Below are 17,866 nucleotides of genomic sequence, written 5' to 3' on the forward strand. Positions count from 1 at the left end.
TGTACTCCTACTTGTGTCTTTCTTTCTTTCCTTGCAACTTGGGCTGGGGCATGCTCTCTCCTCCATCTTTCTTTCCTTGCTTGCAACTTGGGCTGGGGCAGGTAGGTACGTAGCCGCACCTCTAGCTAGCGAGCTAGGTGTTCCAACGCTCGCATTGATGGTATATCCATGGTGGGCGAAGGCTGGGGCGGACCATCTATTGGGGTCGAGGTGCATGGTCACACACGCTCATAGTGTAGTCGCATACACACACATATTGGCACGCTTGCATGCATTCAAGTTTGAAGGGCATTGGTTGCGTCTTCTGTCGACCCCTTCATGCCGATCTGTTTGCTTGTCTGTCGACCCGTACGTACGTTCACATGCCGATTTGTAGCTAGCTTAGCTGGTGACCGATCTGGGGTGTACGTACCTTGTCGATCGACCCTCCATCCAGTTGCTGCAAAGGAGCGGCGTGACTAGCCAATTATTGGGTGCTTCAGCTAATCTCAGAGACCTTATGAACACCGGTTGACTAGTTCCTGTGTTACTAGTCATGATGATCAGTCGTACAGTAGCCAGCTAGCCAAGGACCGACCTCGCGATCGACGACGAGGGTCAATAATAGCAACCTCGCAGAGAAGGCATGCTTAACTTCCATGTGAAGTCAAGCTCTCCTGCTTCGTTTGTTTTGTGCGGTGTAGGTAGTACGTTGTGCTCGTTTGACTTTGACGCCGATCAGGTCACGACAAATGCAGTGCAACGAACACGGCCATTATATCACCCCATGAACACGCGTGCCTTCTGCACGTTCGCACAGGTCACTAAGAGGATCTACAGCCACAACGTACAAATTTCATTTCTCAAACGTCCGCGGACGCGCCCGCCCGGTCTGTGTCCGATTTTTGCTTACACCCAACCGCAACTCCTGCTTTGACACCTCATTTTCGCAGGCATTTCATCGAGCATGTTATGGGTGGCACCACCAGGGCATAGGGCATGGAGAGAACGAGGAGAGCATGCAAATTAAAGGGTGGCACAAGCTCAAGCAAAGTGAGAGTAGATGATGATGATGATGACTTTATGCTAAGCAAACAAGTTGAGAACACATCCAAGAGTGCAGTTGCATCAGAGAAGGTTGTCAGTAGCTCTAAGAAGGTCAAGAGCGAAGATGATGACTTTATGCCAAGCAAGAGAGCTCAGAACAGATTCAAGAGTTGTGCAAACTCGAAGAGCGGTAGATCAAGTAAGAGTGTAGCATCATTGAAGGGCGCCGATGCTGATTACGATTTCGTTGATGAGTTTGTGCAAGGGAAACTAGTTTAGATAACATTGGACGCAATCGTGAAGATCTTTGGAAGAACCATGTCACTGAGAATAGTGATGATGACTTCATGTAGTATTTGTACGACGATTAAGAAGCATTGTGTTGTATCTTAATTTGAGAAGCGTTATGTTGTATCTTAATTTCTTGTTGTAGTATGTCGCAATTTCTATTTGTTGCAATATCTTCATGAGTATTTTCTTATCAATTAGCAAAGTTCCAAGTAACATGCAAAGAAATATGTCTCACTACTACAAATCCGAACACTACTGACTCATCATCACTGACCGGCCAATGGGTACGCTTCACTGATGTGCACTTACACTGACCGGCCACCAAAGTGGCATCGATAATAACGACTTTTGGGCTAGGCAAGATAGTTATAACAGACTGGTCTAAAATTGGTTGGTCAGTGAAAGCTTGTACCGATGGTCAAATAGACCAAAGATAACCACTGACTGGGCCCTAAAATTGACCTATTTGTGTAGTGCATTCAAATAAGACCAAAGATATCATTTTGATCGACCATGTCTCACGGCATGGATCTAGACAAACCCAAAACAAACCTTTATAACTATCCAGTTACAGAGTAGTGTTCGATCAGTCCAAAGTAGGTCGGTCTCCATCTCAAGTCCATTCACCGACCTTAGATCTTGGACACATAACGCATGTCATAATAGAGAATAACAGACGTCCACATCTTGATGCGTGTCATGTTGGGTCTGTCCAACACAGACCTTATCTGAAGTCAGATTCGACTACGTCCAATCCGACTATAGATCTTTCTGAGTCCATATTATCTAGCTAGCAACCAATGCTACATAGCTAGTGAGACCGGGCCATCTAGCGTATGCTAGTCTAGTCAGTTGCAATTCCACACAACCCTTTCGACTAGGTACCATTTAGAACAATCATCAGCAATGTATAGTCTCATAAATAAGTCACATACTTATTGACATACATCATTGATAATGTCCAAGAACTATCTTAATCCATAAACACATAGGATATATCATCATACATGATTGCCTCTAGGGCATATCTCCGACATTAAAGATGATAGAGAATTGTATGCCGTAATATTTGCTTTTGAAAAAGTTCAAGCCTTACATTACAGAGCAAAAGTCATTGTATAGGCAGATCGTCAAGCAATAAAGGAGGTGTTCGCGGTTCGAAACCAAGAAGGTTCCGATGTGCTCTTCTTTTGCAGGAATTCGACATGAAGATACAAGATCAAAGTGGGGTTGATGATATGTAGGTGAATGTATCCTTGGTAAACAAAGAAGAAGTGGGCGATCACAAAGGAAAGGTTTGTATTCTTTATGGTACTACCATGACGTCGGATGGAATCACAACACGAACCTTTGAAAATACGACACCACCCGCAATTCGCACAGAGACATCTCCTTCGAAGGTAGATGTAGGAAAGGAGCGAAATTTTGATAAAAATGATTGTCCTGATGCTTTGTACCGAAGCAAATTTGCAAGAAAAACTTCCCCACTAAAACAAAAAAGAAGAGAGAAGAAGGTAGGGACTAAAACGTTTTTGAAGAACAAGACTTGTGAGAATCGCGGGAGCAGCACTTGTCACCTCTACAATTTTGCTTAGAACTTATAAATTTCTATTTATTTGGCTTAGGAGTTAAATTCTGTGTAAACTTGAGGTAATTGCTTACCAGAAAACATCACAACGAACATCTTTATAATCAGGCTTAATTTCCTGGCCACCAAACAAAGTTTTCTGCAACAAAAAGATATAGAAGAATAAATAGTGTTGATTCTAAACACAAAGAAAACAAGCCGAACGACCAAAATCAGTTATTGTGAAGGGATTACAAACAACAGCCATCGGAGCAACATGAGTTTGGTTAATCCGATTTGTTACATCACCCACGGCCCATATATTCAGAACTGGTGCACAGGAGTATTTGTCGATCTAAACAGTCGTGAAGCCAAAATTAATATCATATTATTTAGAGTGCCAAAAGCACACAATCGGAAATTAATAAAAAATCCAGTGCATAATATGTTGGGGAACGTAGTATTTCCAAAAAATTCCTACGATCACGCAAGATCTATCTAGGAGAAGGATAGCAACGAGCGGGGAGAGTGTGTCCACGTACCCTCGTAGACCGAAAGCGGAAGCGTTAAGTAACGCGGTTGATGTAGTCGAACGTCTTCGCGATCCAACCGATCAAGTACCGAACGCACGACACCTCCGCGATATGCACATGTTCAGCTCGGTGACGTCCCTCGAACTCTAGATCCAGCTGAGGTCGAGGGAGAGTTTTGTCAGCATGACAGCATGATGATGGTGATGATGAAGTTACCGGCGCAGGGCTTCACCTAAGCACTACAACGATATGACCGAGGTGTGTTTCTGTGAAGGGGGGCACCGCACAGGCTAAAACAATTCTCAACTTGTGTGTTCTAGGGTGCCCCCCTGCCCCCGTATATAAAGGAGCAAGGGGAAGGCCGACCGGCCCTATAGGGCGCGCCCAAGGGGGGCAATCCTACTCCTAGTAGGAGTTGGACCCCCCCTTTCCTAGTCCTACTAGGAGAAGAAGGAAGGAGAGGGGAAGGAGAAGGAAGGAGGGGGCGGCGCCCCTCCCCCTAGTCCAATTCGGACTAGGCCCATGGGGGGCAGCCCTTGGTTGCTCCCTCTCTCTCCCTTAAGGCCCAATAAGGCCCATAACTTCCCCGGTGGTTCCGGTAACCCTTCCGGCACTCGCTGCCCCCTCTCTCTCCCTTAAGGCCCAATAAGGCCCATAACTTCCCCGGTGGTTCCGGTAACCCTTCCGGCACTCCCATATTTATCCGGAGACCCTCGGAACTATTCCGGTGTCCGAATATAGTCATCCAATATATCAATCTTTATGTCTCGACCATTTCGAGACTCCTCGTCATGTCCGTGATCTCATCCGGGACTCCGAACTACCTTCGGTACATCAAAACACATAAACTCTTAATACCGATTGTCATCGAACGCTAAGCGTGCGGACCCTACGGGTTCGGAACTATGTAGACATGACCGAGACTCATCGCCAGTCAATAAGCAATAGCGGAACCTGGATGCTCAGATTGGTTCCTACATATTCTACGAAGATCTTTATCGGTCAAACCGCATAACAACATACGTTGTTCCCTTTATCATCGGTATGTTACTTGCCCGAGATTCGATCGTCGGTATCATCATACCTAGTTCAATCTCGTTACCGGCAAGTCTCTTTACTCATTCAGTAATGCATCATCCCGTAACTAACTCATTAGTCACATTGCTTGCAAGGCTTATAGTGTTGTGCATTACCGAGAGGGCCTAGAGATACCTCTCCGACAATCGGAGTGACAAATCCTAATCTTGATCTATGCCAACTCAACAAACACCATCGTAGACACCTGTAGAGCATCTTTATAATCACCCAGTTACGTTGTGATGTTTGATAGCACACTAAGTGTTCCTACGGTATTCGGGAGTTGCATAATCTCATAGTCATAGGAACATGTATAAGTTATGAAGAAAGCAATAACAATAAACTAAACGATCATAGTGCTAAGCTAACGGATCGGTCAATTCAATCACATCATTCTCTAATGATGTGATCCCGTTCATCAAATGACAACTCATGTCTATGGCTAGGAAACTTAACCATCTTTGATTAACGAGCTAGTCAAGTAGAGGCATACTAGTGACACTCTGTTTGTCTATGTATTCACACATGTACTAAGTTTCCGGTTAATACAATTCTAGCATGAATAATAAACATTTATCATGATAAAAGGAAATATAAATAACAACTTTATTATTGCCTCTAGGGCATATTTCCTCCAGTCTCCCACTTGCACTAGAGTCAATAATCTAGATTACACAGTAATGATTCTAACGCCCATGGAGTCTTGTTGCTGATCATGTTTTGCTCGTGAGAGAGGCTTAGTCAACGGGTCTGCAACATTCAGATCCGTATGTATCTTGCAAATTTCTATGTCTCCCTCCTTGACTTGGTCGCGGATGGAATTGAAGCGTCTCTTGATGTGCTTGGTTCTCTTGTGAAATCTGGATTCCTTTGCCAGGGCAATTGCACCAGTATTGTCACAAAAGATTTTCATTGGACCCGATGCACTAGGTATGACACCTAGATCGGATATGAACTCCTTCATCCAGACTCCTTCATTTGCTGCTTCCGAAGCGGCTATGTACTCCGCTTCACACGTAGATCCCGCCACGACGCTCTGCTTGGAACTGCACCAACTGACAGCTCCACCATTCAATAAAAATACGTATCCGGTTTGTGACTTAGATTCATCCGGATCAGTGTCAAAACTTGCATCGACGTAACCGTTTACAACGAGCTCTTTGTCACCTACATAAACGAGAAACATATCCTTAAGTCATTTTCAGGTATTTCAGGATGTTCTTGACTGCTGTCCAGTGATCCACTCCTGGATTACTTTGGTACCTCCCTGGTAAACTAATAGCAAGGCACACATCAGGTCTGGTACACAACATTGCATACATGATAGAACCTATGGCTGAAGCATAGGGAATGACTTTCATTTTCTCTCTATCTTCTGCAATGGTCGGGCATTGAGTCTGACTCAACTTCACACCTTGTAACACAGGCAAGAACCCTTTCTTTGCTTGATCCATTTTGAACTTCTTCGAAACTTTATCAAGGTATGTGCTTGTGAAAGTCCAATTAAGCGTCTTGACCTATCTCTATAGATCTTGATGCCCAATATATAAGCAGTTTCACTGAGGTCTTTCATTGAAAAACTCTTATTCAAGTATCCTTTTATGCTATTCAGAAATTCAGTATCATTTTCGATCAACAATATGTCATCCACATATAATATCAGAAATGCTACAGAGCTCCCACTCACTTTCTTGTAAATACAAGCTTCTCCAAAAGTCTGTATAAAACCATATGCTTTGATCACACTATCAAAGCATATATTCCAACTCCAAGATGCTTGCACCAGTCCATAAATGGATCACTGGAGCTTGCACACTTTGTTAGCACCTTTTGGATCGACAAAACCTTTTGGTTGCATTATATACAACTCTTCTTTAAGATATCCATTAAGGAATGCAGTTTTGACATCCATTTGCCAAATTTCATAATCATAAAATGCGGCAATTGCTAACATGATTCGGACGGACTTAAGCATCGCCACGGGTGAGAAGGTCTCATTGTAGTCAAATCCTTGAACCTGTCGAAAACCTTTCGCAACAAGTCGAGCTTTGTAGACAGTAACATTACCGTGTGCGTCAGTCTTCTTCTTAAAGATCCATTTATTCTCTATGGCTTGCCGATCATAGGGCAAGTCAACCAAAGTCCACACTTTGTTCTCATACATGGATCCCATCTCAGATTTCATGGCCTCAAGCCATTTTGCGGAATCTGGGCTCACCATCGCTTCTTCATAGTTCGTAGGTTCGCCTTGGTTAAGTAACATGACCTCCAGAATAGGATTACCGTACCACTCTGGTGCGGATCTTACTCTGGTTGACCTACGAGGTTCGGTAGTAACTTGATCTGAAGTTTCATGATCAACATCATTAGCTTCCTCACTAATTGGTGCAGGTGTCACAGGAACCGGTTTCTGTGATGAACTACTTTCCAATAAGGGAGCAGGTACAGTTACCTCATCAAGTTCTACTTTCCTCCCACTCACTTCTTTCGAGAGAAACTCCTTCTCTAGAAAGGATCCATTCTTAGCAACGAATATCTTGCCTTCGGATCTGTGATAGAAGGTGTACCCAACAGTCTCCTTTGGGTATCCTATGAAGACACATTTCTCCAATTTGGGTTCGAGCTTATCAGGTTGAAGCTTTTTCACATAAGCATCGCAGCCCCAAACTTTAAGAAACAACAACTTGGGTTTCTTGCCAAACCACAGTTCATACGGTGTCGTCTCAACGGATTTAGATGGTGCCCTATTTAACGTGAATGCAGCCGTCTCTAAATCAGTAAGAGACATCATAGATCGCACCATATCTAATAAAGTGCGGTTACGACTTTCGGACACACCATTACGCTGTGGTGTTCCGGGTGGTGTGAGTTATGAAACTATTCCACATTGTTTCAAATGAAGACCAAACTCGTAACTCAAATATTCACCTCCACGATCAGATCGTAGAAACTTTGTTTTTTTGTTACGATGATTTTCCACTTCACTCTGGAATTCTTTGAACTTTTCAAATGTTTCAGACTTATGTTTCATCAAGTAGATATACCCATATCTGCTCAAATCATCTGTGAAGGTCAGAAAATAACGATACCCGCCGCGAGCATCAATACTCATCGGACCGCATACATCAGTTTGTATTATTTCCAACAAGTCTGTTGCTCGCTCCATTGTTCCGGAGAACGGAGTCTTAGTCATATTGCCCATGAGGCATGGTTCGTAAGCATCAAGTGATTCCAAAAGCCCATCAGCATGGAGTTTCTTCATGCGCATTACACCAATATGACCTAAACGGCAGTGCCACAAATAAGTTGCACTATCATTATTAAACTGATATCTTTTGGCTTCAATACTATGAATATGTGTATCACTACTCTCGAGATTCAATAAAAATAGACCACTCATCAAGGGTGCATGACCATAAAAGATATTACTCATATAAATAGAACAACCATTATTCTCTGATTTAAATGAATAACCGTCTCGCATCAAACAAGAGCCAGATATAATGTTCATGCTTAACGCTGGCACCAAATAACAATTATTTAGGTCTAAAACTAATCCCGAAGGTAGATGTAGAGGTAGCGTGCCGACGGCGATCACATCGACTTCGGAACCATTTCCCACGCGCATCGTCACCTCGTCCTTAGCCAATCTTCGCTTAATCCGTAGCCCTTGTTTCGAGTTGCATATATTAGCAACAGAACTAGTATCAAATACCCAGGCACTACTGCGAGCATTAGTAAGGTACACATCAATAACATGTATATCAAATATACATTTCACTTTGCCATCCTTCTTTTCTGCCAAATACTTGGGGCAGTTCGCTTCTAGTGACCAGTTCCTTTGCAGTAGAAGCACTCAGTCTCAGGCTTAGGTCCAGACTTGGGCTTCTTCACTTGAGCAGCAACTTGCTTGCCGTTCTTTTTGAAGTTTCCCTTCTTCCCTTTGCCCTTCTTCTTGAAACTAGTGGTCGTGTTGACCATCAAAACTTGATGCTCCTTCTTGATTTCCACCTCCGCAGCCTTTAGCATTGCGAAGAGCTCGGGAATCGTCTTATCCATCCCTTGCATATTATAGTTCATCACGAAGATTTTGTAGCTTGGTGGCAGTGATTGAAGAACTCTGTCAATGACACTATCATCTGGAAGATTAACTACCAGCTGAGTCAAGTGATTGTCGTACCCAGACATTCTGAGTATATGCTCACTGAAAGAACTATTCTCCTCCATTTTGCAGCTGTAGAACTTATTGGAGACTTCATATCTCTCAATCCGGGCATTTGCTTGAAATATTAACTTCAACTCCTGAAACATATCATATGCTCCATGACGTTCAAAACGTCGTTGAAGTCCCGATTCTAAGCCGTAAAGCATGGCACACTAAACTATCGAGTCAGCTTTGCTCTGCCAGACGTTCATAACATCTGGCGTTGCTCCTGCAGCGGGTTTGGCACCCAGCGGTGCTTCCAGGACGTAATTCTTCTGTGCAGCAATGAGGATAATCCTCAAGTTACGGACGCAGTCCGTGTAATTGCTACCATCATCTTTCAACTTAGCTTTCTCTTGGAACGCATTAAAATTCAACGGAACAACAACACGAGCCATCTATCTACAACAACATAGACATGCAAAATACTATCAGGTACTAAGTTCATGATAAATTAAAGTTCAATTAATCATATTACTTAAGAACTCCCACTTAGATAAACATCCCTCTAATCATCTAAGTGATCACGTGATCCATATCAACATAACCATGTCCGATCATCACGTGAGATGGAGTAGTTTTCAATGGTGAACATCACCATGTTGATCATATCTACTATATGATTCACGCTCGACCTTTCGGTCTCAGTGTTCCGAGGCCATATCTGCATATGCTAGGCACGTCAAGTTTAACCCGAGTATTCTGCGTGTGCAAAACTGGCTTGCACCCGTTGTGTGTGAACGTAGAGCTTATCACACCCGATCATCACGTGGTGTCTCGGCACGACAAACTGTATCAACGGTGCATACTCAGGGAGAACACTTATACCTTGAAATTTAGTGAGAGATCATCGTATAATGCTACCGCCGAACTAAGCAAAATAAGATGCATAAAGGATAAACATCACCTGCAATCAATATAAGTGATATGATATGGCCATCATCATGTTGTGCCTTTGATCTCCATCTCCAAAGCACCGTCATGATCACTGATACGTCTCCGTCGTATCTATAATTTTTGATTGTTCCATGCCAATATTATACAACTTCCATATACTTTTGGCAACTTTTTATACTATTTTTGGGACTAACATATTGACCCAGTGCCCAGTGCCAGTTCTTGTTTGTTGCATGTTTTTTGTTTCACAGAAAATCCATATCAAACAGAGTCCAAACGGGATAAAAACTGACGGGGATTTTTTTGGAATATATGTGATTTTTGGGAAGTGGAATCATCGCGAGACGATGCCCGAGGAGGCCACGAGGCAGGCAGGCGCACCCCTGACCCTCATGGCCACCCCGTAAGGCGGTTGGTGCCCTTCTTTCGCCGCAAGAACGCTAATTTCCTGATAGAGATCGTGTCCAAAATTCAGCCCAATCGAAGTTACGGATCTCCGGTTATAAAAGAAACGGTGAAAGGCCAGATCTGAGAACGCAGAAACAGAGAGAGACAGAGAGACAGATCCAATCTCGGAGGGGCTCTCGCCCCTCCCATGCCATGGAGACCAAGGACCAGAGGGGAAACCCTCCTCCCATCTAGGGAGAAGGTCAAGGAAAAAGAAGAAGAAGGGGCCCCTCTCCCCCTCTCTTCCGGTGGCGCCGGAACACCGCCGTGGCCATCATCATCCTCACCGCCATCTTCACCAACATCTCCATCACCTTCCCCCCTCTATCTACAGTGGTCCACTCTCCTGCAACCCGTTGTACCCTCTACTTGAACATGGTGCTTTATGCTTCATATTATTATCCAATGATGTGTTGCCATCCTATGATGTCTGAGTAGATTTTCGTTGCCCTATCGGTGGTTGATGAATTGATATGATTGATTTAATTTGCTTGTGGTTATGTTGCTGTCTTTTGGTGCCCATCATATGAGCGCACGTGGATCACACCTTAGGGTTAGTTGTATGTTGATAGGACTATGTATTGGAGGGCAAGAGTGACAGAAGCTTCTACCTAGCATAGAAATTGATGCATACGGGATTGAAGGGGGACCAATATATATCTTATGCTATGGTTGGTTTTACCTTAATGAACGTTAGTAGTTGCGGACGCTTGCTAATAGTTCCAACCATAAGTGCATAGAATTCCAAGTCAGGGATGACATGCTAGCAGTGGCCTCTCCCACATAAAACTTGCTATCGGTCTAGTAAAGTAGTCAATTGCTTAGGGACAATTTCGCAACTCCTACCACCACTTTTCCACACTCGCTATACTAACTTTGTTGCTTCTTTATCTAAACAGCCCCTACTTTTTATTTATGCGCTCTTTATTTTCTTGCAAACCTATCCAAAAACACCTACAAAGTACTTCTAGTTTCATACTTGTTCAAGGTAAAGCGAACGTCAAGCGTGCGTAGAGTTGTATCGGTGGTCGATAGAACTTGAGGGAATATTTGTTCTACCTTTAGCTCCTCGTTGGGTTCGACACTCTTACTTATCGAAAGAGGCTACAATTGATCCCCTATACTTGTGGGTTATCAAGACCTTTTTCTGGCGCCGTTGCCGGGGAGCAATAGCGTGGGGTGAATATTCTCGTGTGTGCTTGTTTGCTTTATCACTAAGTAATTTTTATTTGTTGTTCTTAGTTGTTTTCTATCTTTAGTTATGAATCTGGAACACGAAATACCAAAAAATTTAGGTTTAGTTGCTACTCATGGAGATGGGGAACCTCCTAAAACCCTCGATGCTCGTTATGTGATAGATATTATGTACTACTTTGATAATCCTGAGAAAACCCCATTCAATTTGGTAATGGGAGACATGTTGGATCAACGTGAATACTTTAGGGATTATCACTTGACTCAAAAAGGGAAACTATTATGGGATCAAATTTACATGTTGAAGTGGTATGCTCGGCAACTATGCTTGAGATATGATTATACTTGTTGCTCTAGGATGAAGGCTCCACACCTTCCCTTTTCATGCAAATTTAATGATAATAAAACTTTAGCTTCTTATGCTAATGGTATATATGATTACTATGATGTGGAACAAATAGAAGAAATTGTTGCTTTTATGGGTGCTTATGAAATTGAATCTTTGTTCAAAGAGTGTGAAAATCTTTATGATGCTATTTATAGACCTAAAAATTTAGCTATCCTTAAATATTGCTATGAGAATTATGAATTCAATTCCGATATGATGAATTTATTGAGAAAGTCTCCGCTGTCCAAGAAGAGACTAATATTTTGCAGAAGTCTATGGAAGAAGAAATTAATGACATTGTGAGCTCATTGGATGAAAAAGATGAGGAGGAGAGCGAAGAACAAAAGGAGGAAGAGCGGATTGATCACTCGTGCCCACCTTCTAACGAGAGTAACTCTTCAACTCATACATTGTTTAATTTCCCTTCGTGCTTACCGAAGGATGAATGCTATGATAATTGTTATGATCCCGTTGATTCTTTTGAAATATCCCTTTTTGATGATGCTTGATATGCTTGTGGCCAAGATGCCAATATGAATTATGCTTATGGAGATGAACTTGCTACAGTTCCCTATGTTAAACATGAAATTGTTGCTATTGCACCCACGCATGATAGTCCTATTATCTTTTTGAATTCTCCAAACTACACTATATCGGAGAAGTTTCCCTTATTAAGGATTATTGATGGGTTGCCTTTTACCATTGCACATGATGATTTTGATGAATGTAATATGCATGTGCTTGCTGCTCCTAATTGCAATTATTATGTGAGAGGAACTATATCTCCACCTCTCTATGTTTCCCACACGATAAAATTGCAAGAAATTGTTTATACTATGCATTGGCCTTTACTATGTGTGCATGAATTGTTCTTTTATGACATGCCGATGCATAGGAAGAGAGTTAGACTTCGTTGTTGCATGATATATGTTACTTTGTGCTCACTACTAAATCACAAATCATTGTTAATTAAAATTGGCTTTGATATACCTTGGGATCCGGGTGGATCCATTACTTGAGCACTATATGCCTAGCTTAATGGCTTTAAAGAAAGCGCTGCCAGGGAGACAACCCGGAAGTTTTAGAGAGTCATTTATTTCTGTTGTGTGCTTCTATAAAGTTTAAAAATAAAAATAATGTGCCAAGGTTTGCCTTTAGGATGTTTACATTGATTGTTGGTTTGTGCGGTGCAGAACAGAAACTTTGGCTGTAGTACGCGATTTTACATTTTTTACTGGAACGTCAAACGGTTCTGAAACTTTTTGCACTGTCTTTCTATACAAATTGTTTATTTTCCTAATTTTGGTAGAATTGTTGGAGTACCAGAGGTATGGTGAATGTTCAGATTATTACAGACTATTCTGTTTTAAACAGATTCTGTTTTTGATGCATTGTTTGCTTGTTTTGATGAAACTATCGATTTCTATCAGTGGATTAAGCCATGGAAAAGTTATATTACAGTAGCTACAATGCAAAAACTAAATATGAACTGGTTTTCAACAGTGCGTAGAGTGGTGATTTGCTTTATTATACTAACGGATCTTACCGAGCTTTCTGTTGAAGTTTTGTGTGGATGAAGTGTTCGAGGATCGAGGAGGTCTCGATATGAGAAGAAGGAAGAGAGGCAAGAGCTCAAGCTTGGGGTGTTGGGGATCGTAGCAGAATTTTAAAATTTCCTACGCATCACCAAGATCCATCTATGGAGTATACTAGCAACGAGGGGAAAGGAGTGCATCTACATACCCTTGTAGATCGTGAGCGGAAGCGTTCAAGTGAACGGGGTTGATGGAGTCGTGCTCGCCGTGATCCAAATCACCGATGACCGAGTGCCGAACGGACGGCACCTCCGCGTTCAACACACGTACGGAGCAGCGACGTCTCCTCCTTCTTGATCCAGCAAGGGGGTAGGAGAGGTTGATGGAGATCCAGCAGCACGACGGCGTGGTGGTGGAAGTAGCGGGGATCTCGGCAGGGCTTCGCCAAGCTTCTGCGAGAGGGAGATGTGTTGCAGGGGGAGAGGGAGGCGCCAGGGGCTGTGGTGTTGCTGCCCTTCCTCCCCCCCCACTATATATAGGGTCCCTGGGGGGCGCCGGCCCTGGGAGATCAGATCTCCAAGGGGGGGCGGCGGCCAAGGGGGGGGAAGGTGGCTTCCCCCCCAAGCCAAGTGGGGGGCGCCCCCACCCCTAGGGTTTCCAACCCTAGGCGCAGGGGAGGCACAAGGGGGGCGCCCCAGCCCACTAGGGGCTGGTTACCTTCCCACTTCAGCCCACGGGGCCCTCCGGGATAGGTGGCCCCACCCGGTGGACCCCCGGGACCCTTCCGGTGGTCCCGGTACAATAGCGATAACCCCCGAAACTTTCCCGGTGGCCGAAACTAGACTTCCTATATATAATTCTTCACCCCCAGACCATTCCGGAACTCCTCATGACGTCCGGGATCTCATCCGGGACTCCGAACAACTTTCGGGTTACCGCATACTAATATCTCTACAACCCTAGCGTCACCGAACCTTAAGTGTGTAGACCGTACGGGTTCGGGAGACATGCAGACATGACCGAGACGCCTCTCCAGTCAATAACCAACAGCGGGATCTGGATACCCATGTTGGCTCCGACATGTTCCACGATGATCTCATCGGATGAACCACGATGTCGAGGATTCAGTCAATCCCGTATACAATTCCCTTTGTCAATCGGTATGTTACTTGCCCGAGATTCAATCGTCGGTATCCCAATACCTTGTTCAATCTCGTTACCGGCAAGTCTCTTTACTCATACCGTAATGCATGATCCCGTGGCTAACTCCTTAGTCACATTGAGCTCATTATGATGATGCATTACCGAGTGGGCCTAGAGATACCTCTCCATCACACGGAGTGACAAATCCCAGTCTCGATCCGTGCCAACCCAACAGACACTTTCAGAGATACCCGTAGTGTACCTTTATAGTCACCCAGTTACGTTGTGACGTTTGGCACACCCAAAGCTTTCCTACGGCATCCGGGAGTTGCACGATCTCATGGTCTAAGGAAAAGATACTTGACATTGGAAAAGCTCTAGCAAAGGAACTACACGATCTTTTGTGCTATGCTTAGGATTGGGTCTTGTCCATCACATCATTCTCCTAATGATGTGATCCCGTTATCAACGACATCCAATGTCCATAGCCAGGAAACCATGACTATCTGTTGATCAACAAGCTAGTCAACTAGAGGCTCACTAGGGACATGTTGTGGCCTATGTATTCACACATGTATTACGATTTCCGGATAACACAATTATAGCATGAACAATAGACAATTATCATGAACAAAGAAATATAATAATAACCATTTATTATTGCCTCTAGGGCATATTTCCAGCAGTCTCCCACTTGCACTAGAGTCAATAATCTAGTTACATTGTGATGAATCGAACACCCATAGCGTTCTGGTGTTGATCATGTTTTGCTCTAGGGAGAGGTTTAGTCAACGGATCTGCTACATTCAGGTCCGTATGTACTTTAGAAATATGTATGTCTCCATTCTGAACACTTTCACGAATGGAGTTGAAGCGACGCTTGATATGCCTGGTCTTCCTGTGAAACCTGGGCTCCTTGGCAAGGGCAATAGCTCCAGTGTTGTCACAGAAGAGAGTCATCGGACCCGACACATTGGGAATCACCCCTAGGTCGGTAATGAACTCCTTTATCCAGACTGCTTCCTGTGCTGCCTCTGAGGCCGCCATGTACTCTGCTTCACATGTAGATCCCGCCACGACGCTTTGCTTGCAACTGCACCAGCTTACTGCTCCTCCATTCAAAATATACACGTATCCGGTTTGTGACTTCGAGTCATCCAGATCTGTGTCGAAGCTAGCGTCGACGTAACCCTTTACGACGAGCTCTTCGTCACCTCCATAAATGAGAAACATATCCTTAGTCCTCTTCAGGTACTTCAGGATATTCTTGACCGCTGTCCAGTGTTCCATGCCGGGATTACTTTGGTACCTTCCTACCAAACTTACGGCAAGGTTTACATCAGGTCTGGTACACAGCATGGCATACATAATAGACCCTATGGTCGAGGCATAGGGGATGACACACATCTTTTCTCTATCTTCTGCCGTGGTCGGGCATTGAGCCGTGCTCAATTGCACACCTTGCAATACAGGCAAGAACCCCTTCTTGGACTGATCCATATTGAACTTCTTCAATATCTTGTCAAGGTACGTACTCTATGAAAGACCAATGAGGCGTCTTGATCTATCTCTATAGATCTTGATGCCTAATATATAAGCAGCTTCTCCAAGGTCCTTCATTGAAAAACACTTATTCAAATAGGCCTTTATACTTTCCAAGAATTCTATATCATTTCCCATCAATAGTATGTCATCCACATATAATATGAGAAATGCTACAGAGCTCCCACTCACTTTCTTGTAAACACAGGCTTCTCCATAAGTCTGTGTAAACCCAAACGCTTTGATCATCTCATCAAAGCGAATGTTCCAACTCCGAGATGCTTGCACCAGCCCATAGATTGAGCGCTGGAGCTTGCATACTTTGTTAGCATTCTTAGGATCGACAAAACCTTCCGGCTGCATCATATACAATTCTTCCTTAAGGAAGCCGTTAAGGAATGCCGTTTTGACGTCCATTTGCCATATCTCATAATCATAGAATGCGGCAATTGCTAACATGATTCGGACGGACTTCAGCTTCGCTACGGGTGAGAAAGTCTTGTCGTAGTCAACCCCTTGAACTTGTCGATAACCCTTAGCGACAAGTCGAGCCTTATAGATGGTCACATTACCATCCGCGTCTGTCTTCTTCTTAAAGATCCATTTATTTTCTATGGCTCGCCGATCATCGGGCAAGTCAGTCAAAGTCCATACTTCGTTTTCATACATGGATCCTATCTCGGATTTCATGGCTTCTAGCCATTTGTCGGAACCTGGGCCCGCCATTGCTTCTTCATAGTTCGAAGGTTCACCGTTGTCTAACAACATGATTTCCAGGACAGGGTTGCCGTACCACTCTGGTGCGGAACGTGTCCTTGTGGACCTTCGAAGTTCAGCAGTAACTTGATCCGAAGCTTCATGATCATCATCATTAACTTCCTCCCCAGTCGGTGTAGGCACCACAAGAATATCTTCCCGCGCTGCGCTACTTTCCGATTCGGAAGGGGTGACTATCACCTCATCAAGTTCCACTTTCCTCCCACTTACTTCCTTCGAGAGAAACTCTTTCTCCAGAAAGGACCCATTCTTGGCAACGAAGATCTTGCCTTCGGATCTGAGGTAGAAGGTATACCCAATAGTTTCCTTAGGGTATCCTATGAAGACGCATTTCTCCGACTTGGGTTCGAGCTTTTCAAGTTGAAGTTTCTTGACATAAGCATCGCATCCCCAAACTTTTAGAAACGACAGCTTAGGTTTCTCCCAAACCATAATTCATACGGTGTCGTCTCAACGGATTTCGACGGAGCCCTATTTAAAGTGAATGCGGCAGTCTGTAAAGCATAGCCCCAAAATGAGAGCGGTAGATCGGTAAGAGACATCATAGATCGCACCATATCCAATAGAGTGCGATCACGACGTTCGGACACACCATTTCGCTGAGGTGTTCCAGGCGGCGTGAGTTGTGAACGGATGTTTCCGTGAGCAGTAAGCAGCGGATCTCCCCTTTTTGGGGGAAAGCTGGTGGCCCTTTTGGCGTGTTAATTCTTTCGACGGGGCGGCCTTCTTCGTTCGGTAGATCCGGTCGAGGTGGTTTTCGTTTACCAGCGCGTAGGAAACGATTCCACATTTCTTTAAGTGCGTACCAAATTCGTGACTTAAATATTCTCCACCACGATCTGATCGTAAGAACTTTATTTTCCTGTCACGTTGATTCTCAACCTCACTCTGAAATTCCTTGAACTTTTCAAAGGTTTCAGACTTGTGTTTCATTAGGTAGACATACCCATATCTACTTAAGTCATCAGTGAGAGTGAGAACATAACGATATCCTCCGCGAGCCTCAACACTCATTGGACCGCACACATCGGTATGTATGATTTCCAATAAATTGGCTGCTCGCTCCATTGTTCCGGAGAACGGAGTCTTGGTCATCTTACCCATGAGGCATGGTTCGCACGTGTCAAATGATTCGTAATCAAGAGACTCCAAAAGTCCATCTGCATGGAGCTTCTTCATGCGCTTGACACCAATGTGACCAAGGCGGCAGTGCCACAAGTATGTGGGACTATCGTTATCAACTTT

Source organism: Triticum aestivum, chromosome 6D (assembly GCF_018294505.1).
Source record: "Triticum aestivum cultivar Chinese Spring chromosome 6D, IWGSC CS RefSeq v2.1, whole genome shotgun sequence".
In the NCBI taxonomy this organism is placed as follows: Eukaryota; Viridiplantae; Streptophyta; class Magnoliopsida; order Poales; family Poaceae; genus Triticum; species Triticum aestivum.